General features: G+C 46.1%; 1 non-coding gene across 1 annotated transcript; it reads left to right on the top strand.

Annotated features, from left to right (window-relative positions):
* Window positions 1-734: 734 nt before the first annotated feature.
* Window positions 735-878, top strand: LOC127210409 (small nucleolar RNA SNORA48). The gene has a single exon (XR_007833317.1). It is a non-coding gene; the product is annotated as a small nucleolar RNA SNORA48 (small nucleolar RNA).
* Window positions 879-15,850: the final 14,972 nt, after the last annotated feature.

Genomic DNA, 15,850 nt, shown 5'->3' on the forward strand with positions numbered 1-15,850 from the left:
GTAAAGGGAAGGAGATGAGGCTTCAACATCTTGTGCACAGAGCAGCTTCCCAGGGTTAGCTGGAAGAAGATGTTGACGCTGCCCACACAGTCCCTGCCTTTGCTCCTAATGAGTATCCTAGGATCAGGCAACCTCCACCTCCCACCACTCAATTTCATCATCTACTAGAGTGGGAGCAGGATGTCTGATTTCTGTTGCATCAGTGGAGGTACCACTACCCAGAGGCTTGGGAGAGGAACTAGAAGACAATCCCATCAAAGCCCACCTTGAACAGCAGGGAAATTCCACCCAGTTGATCTCTAGTTCTTTCCATACTGGTGGTAAGTGGCTTGCTCTGGGGTGAGCCACCAGCTCAGCAGCTGTCCTGCTGTGCCTCTGAGGGGTAGCCCAGTGAGACATGTGCCAGCACTTGTTTAAATGTCAACACCAGCCCCTGCCATCAGCTAAAGGTCAGCAAGTGAGTGCTCTGACATTTGGGATGAGTTGTGCTTTTGTTGGCTTCCATGGGGCGAGGCGTTACTAGATGCAGAAGCCCAACTGATGGATTCAGGGCTGGCCAGGGGTTTCGCTAGCCTGGTGAGCATACCCTTGTACTCAGAAGGCATACTCAATACTGTTTACTTACCTTGTGTGGCAAGTTGTATTTCCTGGCTTTTCTTTTCTATCTTGAGGATAGCATTCAAGACACCTATACATTCTTCTGAGAGGTGATAAGAAAAGAAAATGACCACCCTCCCTCCTGGCAATGGACAAAGAGATACCTTGTTGGTGTTGGTGTTCTTATATCAGGCATGGGCAGATCAGATGGCAGTCCATTGTTCATCCTAGCTTGATGCCTGGCTTGGTGGCCAAAGCTTTCTCATGCCTAAGACATATAAAAATCAAATTAAATCCAGGCAGCATAGCGTAGGAGGAGGAAGAGAGTCGGAGACCTGTGGACCTCCATGTCTCCCACAGACCTGCTCTTTGTTGCCTGGCACAGATGGGCTGTGGACACCCCACTCGCTGTCACCCAGGAACCCACCAGCTGCATGGCTAGCTTGCAGTGGGAGTCACCACAATGTACAAGTATGTAATGTATGTACAGATGGAAGATAAAGAGAAGTGGAGCAGCTTGAGCACTATGAAGAGAGATGGAACTGGAGACTCAAGGGTGGAGAGGAGTAGCCTGTTATGAGTGGCCATCCCCGTGACGTGGGCCATGGTGAGGTCCCATCCCTAGCTGCCACTGGGGGCCATGTCTGGGTCCATAGCTATGCAGCAGCAGGGGTCAATGTCAATATCCATACCTTATATTACTACTAGAGAACACAGAGACTTCTGTGGTAGAAATCTGGATGTCCAGGGCTGTGCAGAACTGGCCCTGCCCTTCACTGGTTGCAGCACTCTGGATAGCGGACTCCATCTCTCAGCATCAGCAGCACTTAGCAGAGCAGGCCCCAAGGCACCACAGTGGAGCTGGTCCTGGTGGCTGGGGTATGGTGAGCCAGCCCAAGGGTATGAGTGTGGAATAGCAGACCCTGCCACTCATCTGCCATGCCATGGGAGTGGCACAGGCACAGAGGTGATGCCTCCCCCTGAGGCAGTCAGAAAAACTGACCCATAAGGGTCATGAAAAGTCCGTAAGCTGGCTCTTCTCACTGGTTGCAGCACTCTGGAGAGCAGGCCCTGCACCTCACCTTGGCAACACAGTGGAGCTGGCCTTGATGGTGAAGGCACAGGTGAAGTAGCCCCAAGGGTGTGAGAGCAGGAGAGCTGTCCCAGCCCCTCACAGGCTGCAGCATTTGGGAGAGTGGACCCCATGCCTTGACTGGGCAGCACAGTGGATCTGGTTCTAGAGGTGTGGTTATGGGTGAGCCAGCCCTGAAGGCATGAGAGCAGGAGAGCCAACCCTGCCTCCTGCTAATGGTGTCATTAGGTTGCCTAGCCTGAGTAGTGATAAAGAGCTCCCCCTGGTGGTGTGGATAAAGGACAGCTGGTGGGATGACCAGCTCTGCTACCACCCAATACCAGATCCCGGGCCCTGAGTTTGCCCATCCCAAAATATGTATCTGTGAACAGTCCGTATCCATGAAAGGGCCAGTTCTGTTGATCCAAAGCTTTGGGATCTTTATGACACAGGGCAACAACAGGATAACTAGGAGGAGGCCTAGTGAGGATCCAATATTGATGGTGTCATAGAAGTCGGAGGTCTTAAACCAGACCAATGACTCATCGCAAAGAGCATTTGCAAGTGAATAGAGCAATATACTGTGCGGATAGAGAGATATATTTTGGAACACACTGTGACATAGTATAGCTTCCACAAAGATGTTTTCTATGCTTTTTGGTTTTTTTGTTTGTTTGTTTATTTATGTCCCTTTTAAACAAATTTTTGTAGGGTAGGTTGCAAGGGCAAAGGACAGATATGACGGCATGTGGAGATGGGCAGGACTAGGGTGCATTATGTGACACAAAGAATCAATAAAAAGTTTTAAAAAATAAGATGACCAAGAGGTTTTGACTCAATGGATGATGTTACTTATAGGCACCCCTGCATCTTGTTTAGCTATAGGAGAGAGCTTCTGGGGTGGGGAGGAGCCCTAATTCCATCTCCTATCTCCTTTGGGAGGGTTGTGTGGCAGTGACCTATGTATGTACTCTGGGATCCTGCCTTGGAGTCTCCATGATGATCTCAGAGCTTTGCACAAAGCAGAGAAGTGTAAATGAGAACAGAAACATTTGTACAGATGTGCTGGCTCCGCCCCTCAGCGTTGCAGAAGCTTCAAGCTTGTGGCTTTGAGGCATGATGATAGACATGTGGTTTGCACCAGCCTCCACGAATTAAGGGCTCATTCTAGGAGGGAATGAGGTAGTTTGGACTTAAATGTAGTGGCAATGCACATCTGCTGAAGAGACAGCATCACTCATGGCAACGGTAAAGCAGGAGTTTGGTGGTAGACAGTTTTTCCTTTTGGTGCCACTGCTTTACCCTGCCATCTCTTGAGGTTTTGGGTTAAGAGTCTCTCCAATTTATAGTGTCCATGAGGAACAGTGAACACACTAGTGGTGATATATGTTCTCTTTGCCAGGGAGGATGTTCTAATGTTGTGCACTGACCATCCATGTCTCTTTACTATAAGTCCACTGTTGGCTCCGAGGCCCAGCAGGAGACCTCTCCTGATAGGTTCCCCCTCGTCTCTACAGCAGACCCACAGTCAGGCCCCTCTGCTCCAATTCTTTTTTCTGCTTGACCTAACTTGTATTGCAAGATTCGGGCCTCAGAGTTCTGGGATAGCTGCCCAGCACCTCCCACCCCATCTGAGTTAGGAGTCTGGCACCCACAGTGCTATAACCAACCCTCTGTGTTCCTGGCCTGGTATTAACTACACACTGAATTGTCTTCTCTGTGTTCTTGTTGTGTGGTGGGATCCTCAGGAGGCAGGAACCTTGGCTTCTCTTTATGTCCACAGTACAAGTTTTCTTTTTCTTTTAGTAAATTTGGAGTTAACTTTTATCCCAGTTGCTGTGCTAATCTGCAGATACAGACAGCCAAAAGTAACAAAGGAGTGACTGTTGCATGTATTAATTTCCAAGGATGCCAAATTGCCATGGAGTGGCTTCAACACCAGATTGACTCTTAGTTCTGGAGGTTGGCAGTCCCAGATCAGTATGTAAGTGTCTTCGGTTCCTCCTAAAGACTGTGAAGGAAGATCTGTCCCATGCCAGACCCTTGCTTCCAGGATGTTCTGGTCATCTTTAGTGTTCCTTGGCTCATCAAAGCATATCTACCTTCACCTTGATATGACCTTGTCCCCACATGAGCATCTTTTTAGGAAGACATCAGTTAGATTGGATTACTGCCCATTCTGGTGACCACCCTTTAACTCTTTCTATATAGACTTATCTCCAAATAAGGACAGAACTTCCAGCTATAAACTCTGTGAGATATAACTCAACGCATAGCTTTGTAGGATGAGGTATGCAATTCAGCTGAAGGTGGAGGCAAGGCAGATTGAGGGTGGCTCTAACCACAGCCCCACGCCTTCAGTCCCAGGGGCATGCTTGATCTTAACGTCATGATCAAGTCTCCCTGTGACCAGTGACCAACTTCGGAAGCAGAGGGACAAGGCAGAACTGTGCATGGTATGAGAAGGGAAGGAGTACAAAGAAATGTTCAGACTCAAGTGAACAACACGAGGGGACATCCTGAGCTAAGGGGAAATATGGCTCTTTGGGGAAACTTGAAGAACTTGGGTGTGAACAGAGCACAGAGTGAGAGGGAAGAGGGGGAGGTGGGGGCAAAAGGAAAGGAGGGCGGGCCTTGATGTGCTTCCTTGTGTGTCCTTAGGGGCAAGACCAGATTTCACTCTAGCATCAGGGAAGAATGGCCAGAGGGTTTCCAACAGTGGAGTAATATAACTAGTGCACAGTCTTCAAGAGATCCAATGTTGTAGGGTAACAGGTCTGTGAAGAGTTCAATAGTACTGAACCATGTTGGCCACACTCAACAAATGTACTAACTACAGTGGCACCACAAATGCCTGAGTAACTCTTGTCCCTGGGGGAAGGGCTAGTATAAAGGCCACAAGTTGTTCAGTTAGGGAGGTCTACTGAGTAGCGTTGGCTTGAGTTCTTCCTGGAGTAGAGGGGGCCAGCAAGATGTTGCCTCAGATTCTGCCTGAGGCCTCCGTGGCTCTTCGGTGTTTACTGGTTTGAACGTAGAGTCCATGTTTTCATTGTTGCGCTCATTGACACAGTCTCCATTATAGAGCAGAGGACTGGGCAACATTGTATGGTATAATACTCATAAAAGCTGGCTATGAGGGTGTCTTGTAGAGTGCCCCTAAGTATGGAAAATGGGAAGAAGTGTTTGTTCATTATCATTCTGTGATAAAATACATGACCATGTAAACTTAGAAAGGAAAGGTTTATTCTGGCCTACACTTTGAGGGTGTACAGTCCATCACGGCAAAGAGGCAGCTGGTCACATCACATCCACACGCAAGAAGCAGAAAGAGCTAGCCAGCTTTTCCCCTTTTATGCAGGACAGGTCCCAAGTTTGTGGAATGGTTCCCCCACCCCACAACACACACATTTAGGGTAAGTCTTCTGATTTCAATTAACCTAATTAAGAAAGTTCCTCATAGGCATGCCCAGAGGCTAACACAGTTCGTTCTTCACAGGTGTGCTAAGAGGTTTGTCTCTTAAATGATTCTAGGTTCCGTCAGTTTGACAATATAATCCATCACACTGACTTAGAAAGTCATTAAATGAGTGGAAGTGATGGTTGTAGATAGTGGTAGTAAGATTTTTAAAAATAAGTTGCTGTTACAGGTACCTGAGAGAATGACAGATAAACATGGATGATTTATTTGGGCTTATGGTTTCAAAGAGTCTCATCTATGACCAGTTGGCACTTTGTGAGAGAGGGAAGCTTGGAACATAACGTGTCTTTCCTGGACACACCCCATGTGACCGCTCCCTCCTCTAGGCTGTGTCCAAAGGTAAGAAGGAACCAGAAGAGCACACGCATAAAGCCACAATGTTTTTAAAGAGTTGACACAAATAATGGTACGTAATTACACACATTCCAATTTCGCCTTCTTAAATGCAATATGGTTATAGTAGCTGCTAATATTCTCGTCTATTGTTTGTATTATTTATATTTTACAATTGATTTCCCCTCATTATTACAAGGTATATTTTCCTGTTTCTTTAACAACTGGTAATTTAAAAGTTTTAAATCTTTGCTTGGTGATTTTTACATACGAGTAAAATGTATTTTGATCGCATCCACCCTCACAGCTCCTCCCGGATATTCCTCCATCCTGACTTACAATTTTATATTTTTTTCATTTTAATTAAAAAAATTATAACCTGGTAAGTCCAATTAGTGCTGCCCACATGTGCAGGGATGTGGGGCATCAACCTACCTGAGGCCATACCACTGAGGAAACTAAGTCTCCTTTTCCCAGCAGCCATTGACAGCCAGGGATTCCTCTACTATGTGTGCCGCCTCAGGAACCTCTTCCTTCTCCATGCAAAGCTGGGCTGTTGATCAGCTTGTTCTTGTGCAAATCTATGTAGGCAACCTCAGCCTGTATCCATGAGTTCATGGATGCTGTAGTGTAGGCATTGATCTTTTAAAGGTGCTGGGTCACCATTACAAGAAATGGCTTTATATCACTGTCCCCCAGCCTGTGGCTCTTACACTGTTTCTGCCTAGTCTTCCACAATATTCCCTGAGCCATAGAGAGAAAGACAGAGAGATTCAGATGTATCACTTAAGGCTGAGCACCCACGGTCACTCAGTCTGGGCTCTTTGACCAGGAAGTATTATTATTATTATTTTTTATTGAATGCTAGACATTCTGGATTTTACTTGAGTGCTGGAAATATTCATATTTGCCTAGTCTTGAGCTCTGCTCTAGCAATGAAGGTACTTGGAGCAGTTTGACTGAGCGGTTGGCTTTCCTGAAGCTTGGTTTTATGCTTTCTGGGTGACAGATCAGTGTTTGTCCAGTGACACTTCTTCCTGACACTAAAGCCAAACTGAGCTGAGACTTTATGAATCATACTGTTTTCCAGGCCCGGCCTGGTGGAATCCTAGGGCCAGGCCGATGTGATCCTCAGAGCTCATTACTCCCCTGACCCCAGGCACATCTTTCTGCAGCTGTACTGGCTTCCCTGGAGACGTGCCCTGGTTAGTATCCATCTGAAACCCCAAGGGTGACCTTTTCTAAACCTTTGTCACTCTCTCTGTGTGGCACTCTCCTCTGCCCTTCAAGCTCTCACTACCACCAACTCCTTACACTCCTGTCATCGCTCATCTTGAGTCTGCTGGGCTCAGGCAGCTACACTGTCGTGTTGCTCGGTGGACACACATTCCTCTGACTGTCAGCTGGGTCAGCCATGTGACTCACCTTCTCAAACAGCTGTAGCCTGATGGGATCACAAAGGTCTCACACATATTTCATCCCGGTTCTTACATTCGTCAGACAGAAGGCTAGGACAGATTCCTGTGACTTTATCGTGTTAATAAGTAGACATCAATTCATTTTCCAGCTATATTCCCAGACTCTATCTGTATGTGCTCAAACCTCTGAGTCTTTCACGTCTACAAATATCTCTCACTGTTGCAAAGGCTTTCTTGGCCGTGCTTACAATTCCTAGGTTGCAATCCTTTCCTTGTGGCATGCTAGACTATTTCCTAGTATTCTTTGTGATCTAGTGCTGTGAAAAAGAAGTCAAATGTTAACCAAATTGTCTTGTATATAATGTGCTCCAAATGTTAAGATCTTACACACACACACACACACACACACCCTTTGGAATTCAGAACTTTGACAACTAGGATGAGGACTATGGAGATGGCTCAGTAAAGTACATGCCAAACAAGCATGTGGACCTGAATTTGAGTGCTCTTCACCCACATAAATGCTGGGCATGGCAACATGTGTCTATAACTCTGGAACTGGGTGTGGGGAGAAAATATGGATGTAGGTGGATCTCAGTAGCTCATTGACCAGCCAGTCTAATTGGTGAGGTCTTGCTTCAATGAGAGAACCTGTCTTAAGAGATGAGGTAGAGGAAAATCAGGAGAAGATACCCAAAGTTAACTTCTGGCCTTCCCATGTGTTCACACTTTCATGCAGGTATACCATTCACCGCACATGCACGCGCGCATTCACACACACTCATGGCTCATGGTTGAGGATACTGTCTATCAGATGGAGAAGTCAAGGCAGCAGAAGATGAAGCAGATGCCAAAGTGCATCCACAGTGAGGAAGAAGAGACACTGAATGGCCGTGCTCAGCCAGCTCTTGTTTTTTTATGTTGTCTAGGACCAAAGCACAGGGCCGGGGAACCCCTGCTTAGGGTGAGTTGTCCAACTACAGTCACACCGGTCCCTACAGGCGTGCTCAGAGCTAATTCAGTCTAAATAACCCTCGTAGTGTGCCTGGAGGCTTGTCTCCTAGTTAAAAATACACACATGGAGGGAGCTGGAGAGATGGCTCGGAGGTTTAGAGCACTGCCTGCTCTTCCAAAGGTCCTGAGTTTAGTTCCCAACAACCACATGGTGGCTCGCAGACATCCGTAATGAGATCTGGTGCCCTCTTCTGGCCTGCAGGAATTACATGCAGATAGAACACTATACATAAAATAAATAAATAAATATCTTTTAAAAATACACACATGGTAAAGAAACACAGCTGAATTATTACAAAACCTTTTGTCATTAAAATTCTGTGAATTGTCTTTCATACTTGAAGAAAAATCGTGTTTGATGAATTTAGAGTTTCCTGTATCTATATGGTAATGCAATATGCCCAGGCACAGTGTACAGTTCAGGGCATATACAGCACCATTTCTATTATTTTTAAAGATTTATTTATTTATTATTAGGTATACAGTGCTCTGTCTGCATGTACACCTGCAGGCCAGAAGAGGGCATCAGATCACATTATAGGTGGTTGTGAGCCACCATGTGGTTGCTGGGAATTGAACTCAGGACCTCTGGAAGAGCAGACAGTGCTCTTAACCTCTGAGCCATCTCTCCAGCCCTCCATTTCTATTTTTTTTTTTAAAAAATATTTATTTATTTTTTAAAGTATACCCTGTTCTGCCTGCATGTATACATGCATGCCAGAAGAGGGTGCCAGATCTCATTATAGATGGCTGTGAGCCACCACGTGGTTGCTGGGAATTGAACTCAGGAAGAACAGCCAGTGCTCTTAACTTCTGAGCTATCTCTCCGGCCTCATTTCTAAAAGCTGGGAAAGAACCATCAGCCATGAAACTCTCACGGCTTCCCTGGTGTCAAGGTATGAGATTATAGGTCTGTGTTGTTGATTTCCCAAATGTGTCCTCAAGGCTGTCTTCCTTGGTGTAACTCTGACTTGGAATTGTTGTTCCTTCAAGTTTTCATGTCCTTTCCAGCTTACCTTTCCAGCTAACGAATACACTCTGTTGCCATCACCATGGGATTTTCAGAAACATTTCCTCCTTCTGACTGTCATTGTGGTTAGTGTTTAAAATAACCATAATTTGGGGGCTGGAGAGGGGGTCCCATGGGCAAGAGAACTTGCTGTTCTTGCAGAGCACCGAGGTTCAGTTCCCAGCACCCACATAGTGGCTCAGAACTGTCTGTAGCCCCAGTTCTAGGGAATCCAATGCCTTCTTACCTCCCCAGGTGCCAAATGCATGCTGTGTGTGCGCGCGCGCGCGCACACACACACACACACACTCACACAGGCAAAATACTCATAACTCATATTTTTCTGCTGCTTCTATAAGAATTTCCATAAACTTAAGTGGCTCTAAACAACCCAGATTTATTATGTCATATTATGGAGGGTTAGACATGGTCGCCCAAGGCCAAAGGTACTGGCAGGGTTAATTGCTTCTGGACGTTCCAAAGACTAATCCACCCTCAGTTCTTTCTGCTTCTCATACTGGTCCTCTGCTTGTTTGTGACAGACAAAGACTCTTGTGATTGCATCAAGACAATACAGTGTTGTCTCATTTCCAGACCTGTGACTTCCTCTTGCCTGGAAAGTTCCTAATAGATCTCAGAGATCTCAGAGACAAACGATACATATTTAAATGTAGGCACCATGGGCTGTATCTTTCTCCAGCTCCAGGTTAAAATCCTGATGCCCTGTATGATGTGTCTAGGAGGAGATCTTCTGTAAGGCAATTAGAACATAAGGTTGAAGCTCTTATTATGGGATTAGTACCATTTAAAAAGAGAGAAAACAGTCCATGTAGGGCACTTTAAAAGGATGGCAGTGAACCAGGAAGTAAACCTAATTCTTGCAATTATCCAGAGAGCACAGCCAATCACCCATCTTCACTCAACTCAAAACCTTCCTACAATGCAGAATACAAGCACGGAGTCTAGTGAACCCTGTGACAGAAGGTCACCTGTGTGCTGAATACCTGTATTTTATCTGTCTGTGTGGAGCAACACTGAAGGCACAGAAGCCTTCTTCCAGTGTGATGGCGTACACTATGATTTCTTTGGAAAGGACATGGGTGTGGCTTTTGATCCATTTTTCTGTCCAATCACCTATAGGCTCCTAATAACAGCCACTGTTAACCTCAGCCTCTGTTAACCTCAGAGACTACTGACTCTTCAATGCTAAATACTGCTAAGAGGCTTGTTTTCCACTTCCTTCTCGTAGCCATAGTAACCATTGTTGGTTAATCAATGCTTGGAGGACTCCACAATGAGAGTGAGATTTAAACATACACACACACTACACAAAACCAACTGAAAAACCAGATTACTGTACCCAGGGAAAAGAAAACAAGTCCTTTGAACTTTACTGGACTCTTTTGAAAATAGAGTGTTTCAGGAAAAAAAAGAAATGTATATGACTTAATGTGCCCAGTCTGGCTACTTTGGAAAGCGTTGGCCACACACAGAGCTCTGTCACTCTCCTGAAAGTAGATGGAAACATACTGATTAGAGAGACTATAGACAAAACACTGGTTGTGCCAGGATCTGTAGGTGGACTGGTTGAGTCCGTTCTCCCAACTTCTGTATAGGTGGGTGATGATGTAATCTTTGCTGCCACTGGATTAGAACCACCTAGGAGTCTAACCTCAGGGTGTGTCCATTGTTTCTGGAGAGGTCTAACAGGTGGGAAGACCTAACTGAATGGGCAGCACCATTTCACAGACTGGGACCCCGGGCTGCAAAACAGTAGGAAGTGAGTGCAAAACAGGAGGAAGTGAGTGCAAAACAGGAGGAAGTGAGTGCAAAACAGGAGGAAGTGGCTGGAGCGCCAGAGTTCATCCTTCTCTGCTTTCTGACTGTATGTGCCATGCGTCCAGCTGCCTCTCTCTCCCCTTGTCACACTTTCCATACCACTATGGATTGTATCCCTGCAAACTGTGAGCCAAAACAAACGCTCCCTTCCCTGAGCTGCTTTAGTCACAACAGTAAGAACCATAACACGCTGTTTTGCAGATGAAACTTGCTAAGCTGAGCCTTATTTCAAAGCTGGATCATGATAAGGATGGAATGGGACCTGGACCCACCATGACCGATGGCAGGATAGACTCTTATGCAAAACGAGTTCCCCTGGAATGTCCCCAGTGTGTGTACTTAATCCATTGCTAACCTTTTTTAGTCCTAGAGCTAAGCCAAGAATAAGTTATTTTTTTTCTCAATGAGTGAGCATGTTCCTGGAAATTTCAGACTCTCAAGAAATTGGCAAAACCACGATCAGTTTTCTCCAGTGGGAGAAGGGGGAGAATCCAAGGCCTAGAAATATAAAAGGCTGCAGCTACACCTCCAGGGAGATGCTTGCCACTTCGGTTCCAGCTAGTGGGACAACAGAGCTGTGCAGGTGCAACAGCATGACAAAAAGCTGGAGAACTGAGACCTCCGAGGCGCCTGTGTTGAGAATGGGGACAGGCTGGGGAGAGGCTGGGGGACCCTGGAGCCAGGAGAGCTGCACCCCGACCTTCAGGAAAAGAACCAGGTCTGATGATAACATGGCTTGAGGCTGAGGTTCATTTGTCCTGGCTTTTGCTTCAGCTGTGCACACTTCCTGCACTTTGCCGCAAGTTTCCCTCTGACCCCGAAGCTCATCTGTCAACACGCTGAAGAAGGGCCTGGGGGGATGGGCCACTGAGTTCCTCTGTCCATCTTCTTTCTCTGTCTTGCATCGCGGCTCCTCCTTTTAGTCAGCTTATTGGGATGGGATGGCATGGGATGGGATAGGACACATAGGTAGCAGTGCCTAGTTCTGTGGGACTCCCCACCCCACCCCTATGCTGGGGCAGGGACTTTGCCTACATCCTGTCATTTCTTATAAACTTAGACTAGTCTTGTTTCCTATGGAAAGAAGCCAGGCATCTGGGGCCTCCGGTGACGTGTCATCATCACCAAGTGATCTTTTCCAGTGAACACTCTGAGTCCACTATCTCATAGTGATGCGGCACCAGCCCGTTTTGTAACTTAGCATCATCGGTATGGCTTTGATCTTACTGGATTCTGTGCTAAATGTTTGGTCTCCAGCTGATGGTGCCCTTGGGAGGGAACCTTTAGCGGCCTGGTCACTCTCAGATGAGTGCGCACATGACATGATGTGCCCTCTGTCTTTACATTCTGTCTTTTCACAGCTCCCTAAAGCAATGGAGCCAACTGACCGGATGTTGGAGCCAAAATATACTCACTCTTCTTTAAGTTGACTTCCTCAGGCATCTTGGGTCAGCAGCGGGAAGCTGACAAACACAGAGACTAGAGGCTCTGTATAAAGTTGAATTTGTGATCCTCAGAGTGGATCGCACTGTGAGGAGTTATTCAACGAGCTCTTCCGTCTTCTGAAATCTTTAAACATGGGAAATACAAACAAACACAAGATACTATTTTTAATCAGGATGCCAAAAAAAAAAAAAAAAAAAAAAAAAGCCTGATAATACAATACAAGGTGTGAGTGAGGTTACACGAATGCACACTCATGTTCATGCACACATTCACTGATTTCTGGTGGATGTGGGTTTTTGGCGAGCGACTTGCAAGTGTGAATTGAAACACACTATCTGTCTCCTTTATGACCCAATTCCACTTCTCTGATTCTTCCCAGAGAAACATTTACCCAAGCGCTGGAGGAAATGAACCAACATAGCACCATGTATGTTAGCACAACAAAAATCCAGCTACTCAGAAATAGGGAAACAGCTCAACAGACCAGTTTGTTTTTACAGAGTGCCATGCAGCAATCAAGGAAAACCAGGCAGCTCTCCGTGGCCAGCTTGGCAAGTTCTCCCACATATCCTGGCTCACGGACGCATCACTAACTAGAATATGTGCACCTCTCCCGGCCTTACAATTGAAACTATCAGGGTATACATTTTATTCAACTACCCGAGGAAGCATCTTTTAAAAGGGGAGACATTAATCTCCAATAACGTTTACCTCTATGACAGTGTTAGACCTAGGGTGAAGATGGCAGTACTGGCTAGCTCTCTGTCAATTTGACACAAGCTAGCATCATTATGGAGGGGGAGGGGGGAACCTCAATTGAGAAAATGCCTCCACCAGATTGGCCTGTCATGCAAATTCTTGATTGGTGATTGATGCAAGGGGGTTCAGATCACTGACCTGTACTGCTTCCAGGCTGAGATTCTGGGTTCTATAAGAAAGCAGGCTGAGAGAGCCATGGGGACCAAGCCAGTAAGCAGCACCCTTCCATGGCCTTCAGTCAGCTCCTGCCTTCAGGTTTCTGTCCTGATGTCTGTCAGGGATGAACTCTGATGTGGCCCTGTAAGCTACAATGGCTACTGGAGAGGTTAGTGTTATCTATTTTCAGTATGTTTTCAATGGAGACTATAGCATAATTTATAATGTATGTAATTGAAAGAATTTAAAAGAATGATTACAAAGATTGTGGTATACTAATATTTACCTTTTTGTTTTTAGTTTTGTTTGTTTTAGTTTTTTGAGACAGGGCTTCTCTATGTAACCTTGGCTGTCCTGGACTCCCTTTGTAGACAAGGCTGGCCTCGAACTCATAGCGATCTGCCTCCCTGGGTGCTGAGATTAATGGCATGCATCACCACGCCCGGCTATTAACATTTATCAGTGTGTTAATTGGTGCTATGAAAATTTAGAAATTGGATCCCTGTGAGTTCGAGGCCAGCCTGGTCTACAAAGTGAGTCCAGGACAGCCAGGGATACAGACAGAGAAATCCTGTCTTAAAAAACAAAACAAAACAAAACAAGCAAACAAAAAAAGTAGAAATAACCACAATGGTCCAATATCAAGAAATTAGTTAAATATATGAAAGGGGATCTCATGATAAATGGCAATGCTGTGATCATGTCATGTTTATGCACCCACCAAATAAATGTTCACAGCAGCTGTCAAGGGGAAACGAGCAGATCACCAAGCAGTGGGCAAGGTGTTTACACATTCAACTCATGGGCAGGTGTCAGGGTCCAAAGTCCAGTTCTTTGAGTCAACTATCTTTGGAAAGGTCCAGTGCCACTCTTTGTGATATCAGTGATGGAAACAATGACCCAGTGAGACATCAGAGCATCTAAGATGCAGAAGAACCACAGAAAAGGGCCCTTGTCCAGGGGCAGAGGTGTTGGGCCCCAGAAAATCAATACTTGTACAGGTGACTTTGAGAGGCCCTGGGGAGGGGGGACAGAACAAGCTGGGCTCAATGAGAGAAGGCTTCTATGAAGTTCCATTATCTGCCTAAAAACCAGAGTCGCCAAAGAGGAGGAGCAAAGTCACCTTGAAACTTACTCAAATCTCATGAGGCAAAGAGGAGTTCCCTTGGCATGAGGCAGAGGCAAACCTACCCATCACAGCTGCAATCCTGAGGCCCTCTGGTCATTTACAGTTCTCCCGGCTCATTCTCTTTCCTAGAAGCTCAGAGAACCTCTAGAATCTTCCTCAGCTTTCCCCGACTTTCCTCTCACCTGGGAGGAAGCTGTTTAAACCTTACCCGTTGGGACTGTCTTTTGGGTTTTAGGTTTTGTATGACTCTCATGCTTATGCTAATATTTATGATTTTCCTCTCAGCTAACCCTGTATTGTAAGCACTATCAACTTCCTGAGTCCATTGTTTTCATGGTTTGGAAAGGCAACCTCCCCCAATGGCTGTGATCAAAAGCTTTGGCTAGAGGCAGTGCAGTCTTTAAGGGATGAGGCCTTGTGAAAGGAAGTTAGGCTGTTGTGTCCTTGAAGAGGACCATGTCTCTTCTCTGCTCCTTGGCTCCCATGAGGTGAACCCCTCCCCCAGCTTCCGCCTCCATATTCTCCCTCGTCACAGAACCAGTGTGTGTTGTCAAATTGTAAGCGAAGGTGAAGTGAAACCACCAAAACATGAGACGGCTCTGTGGGCAAAGGAAAACAGTTTATTACTGCCAGGGCTGTCACTGTTTGGGGTTCAGAGAAAACAGCGAGGAGAGTGGGGGAGTCCTGCCAGTTATAGGGGGATATGTTGCAGCAGAGGGAAGAGGGTGGGCTACCTGGAACAGCCTGGCATCTAGCATGGCGCTCTGATCCACAGGAGGCCTGTTTGAGTCGATAGAGAATGTGATGCCCTTTCTGGAAGTTGTAGGAGCAGATAAAGTAATAACTTTTCACGGCAAACAGAAACCCGTTTCACAAGGCTTTTAGGGATGCTAAGTGTTGAGCTTGATCAGAGGCCAGCCTGCACTGGGAAATTGGGACCTGACGCAACTGTACACTAAAATGGCTGAAGCTGTTACTCCAATAAACCTTTTGTCCTTTAAGTTGATTTATCTCAGGTATTTTGTCACAGCAGTGGGACATGAAGCATCTCCCCATTGAGGCAGAGTGTCTGTTGATGGCACCGCTAGCAGAAGACCCCCATCTTTACTTCTTCTTGCAATATACCCTTAGGGAATTACAAGCCCCGTCCAAATTAGGGTTGGCTCATATTCACAGGGTGTATCATTCTCCAGGAGGGTCCCACTGGCGAGCAAGTGATCTGGTCCTGCAAGCCCTTGACAAGGTCAAGGGCAGAGGTTTCTCACTTCTTTCCGTGCTAGAGAGCAGAGTTCACATCTGCACGGGAGTCTCCAGAGTGGACAGTCACGTGCAGCTCTTCCTCTGTGGAAGACAAAGTAAAGTTTGTCCGTACCCTTCGCTGGCACTTATCAAGAAATTGGCCACATGGGTTGAGTCCTATGAACTACTATACCAAAAAAGAAAACAAAAAAAGAAAAAAGCAAACATTCTCTTGAAAGCCAAGGAAGAATGTTAGAAAATTAAGCGGTCACTGCAATTAGCGAAAAAGAAACCTGTTAGGGCATTGTGGGAAAGGAATAGGAAAGAGAGAGAGAGAGCGCGCATGTGGAAAGCGGAAGAA

The sequence above is a fragment of the Acomys russatus genome, chromosome 27 (assembly GCF_903995435.1).
Source record: "Acomys russatus chromosome 27, mAcoRus1.1, whole genome shotgun sequence".
Taxonomy (NCBI): Eukaryota; Metazoa; Chordata; class Mammalia; order Rodentia; family Muridae; genus Acomys; species Acomys russatus.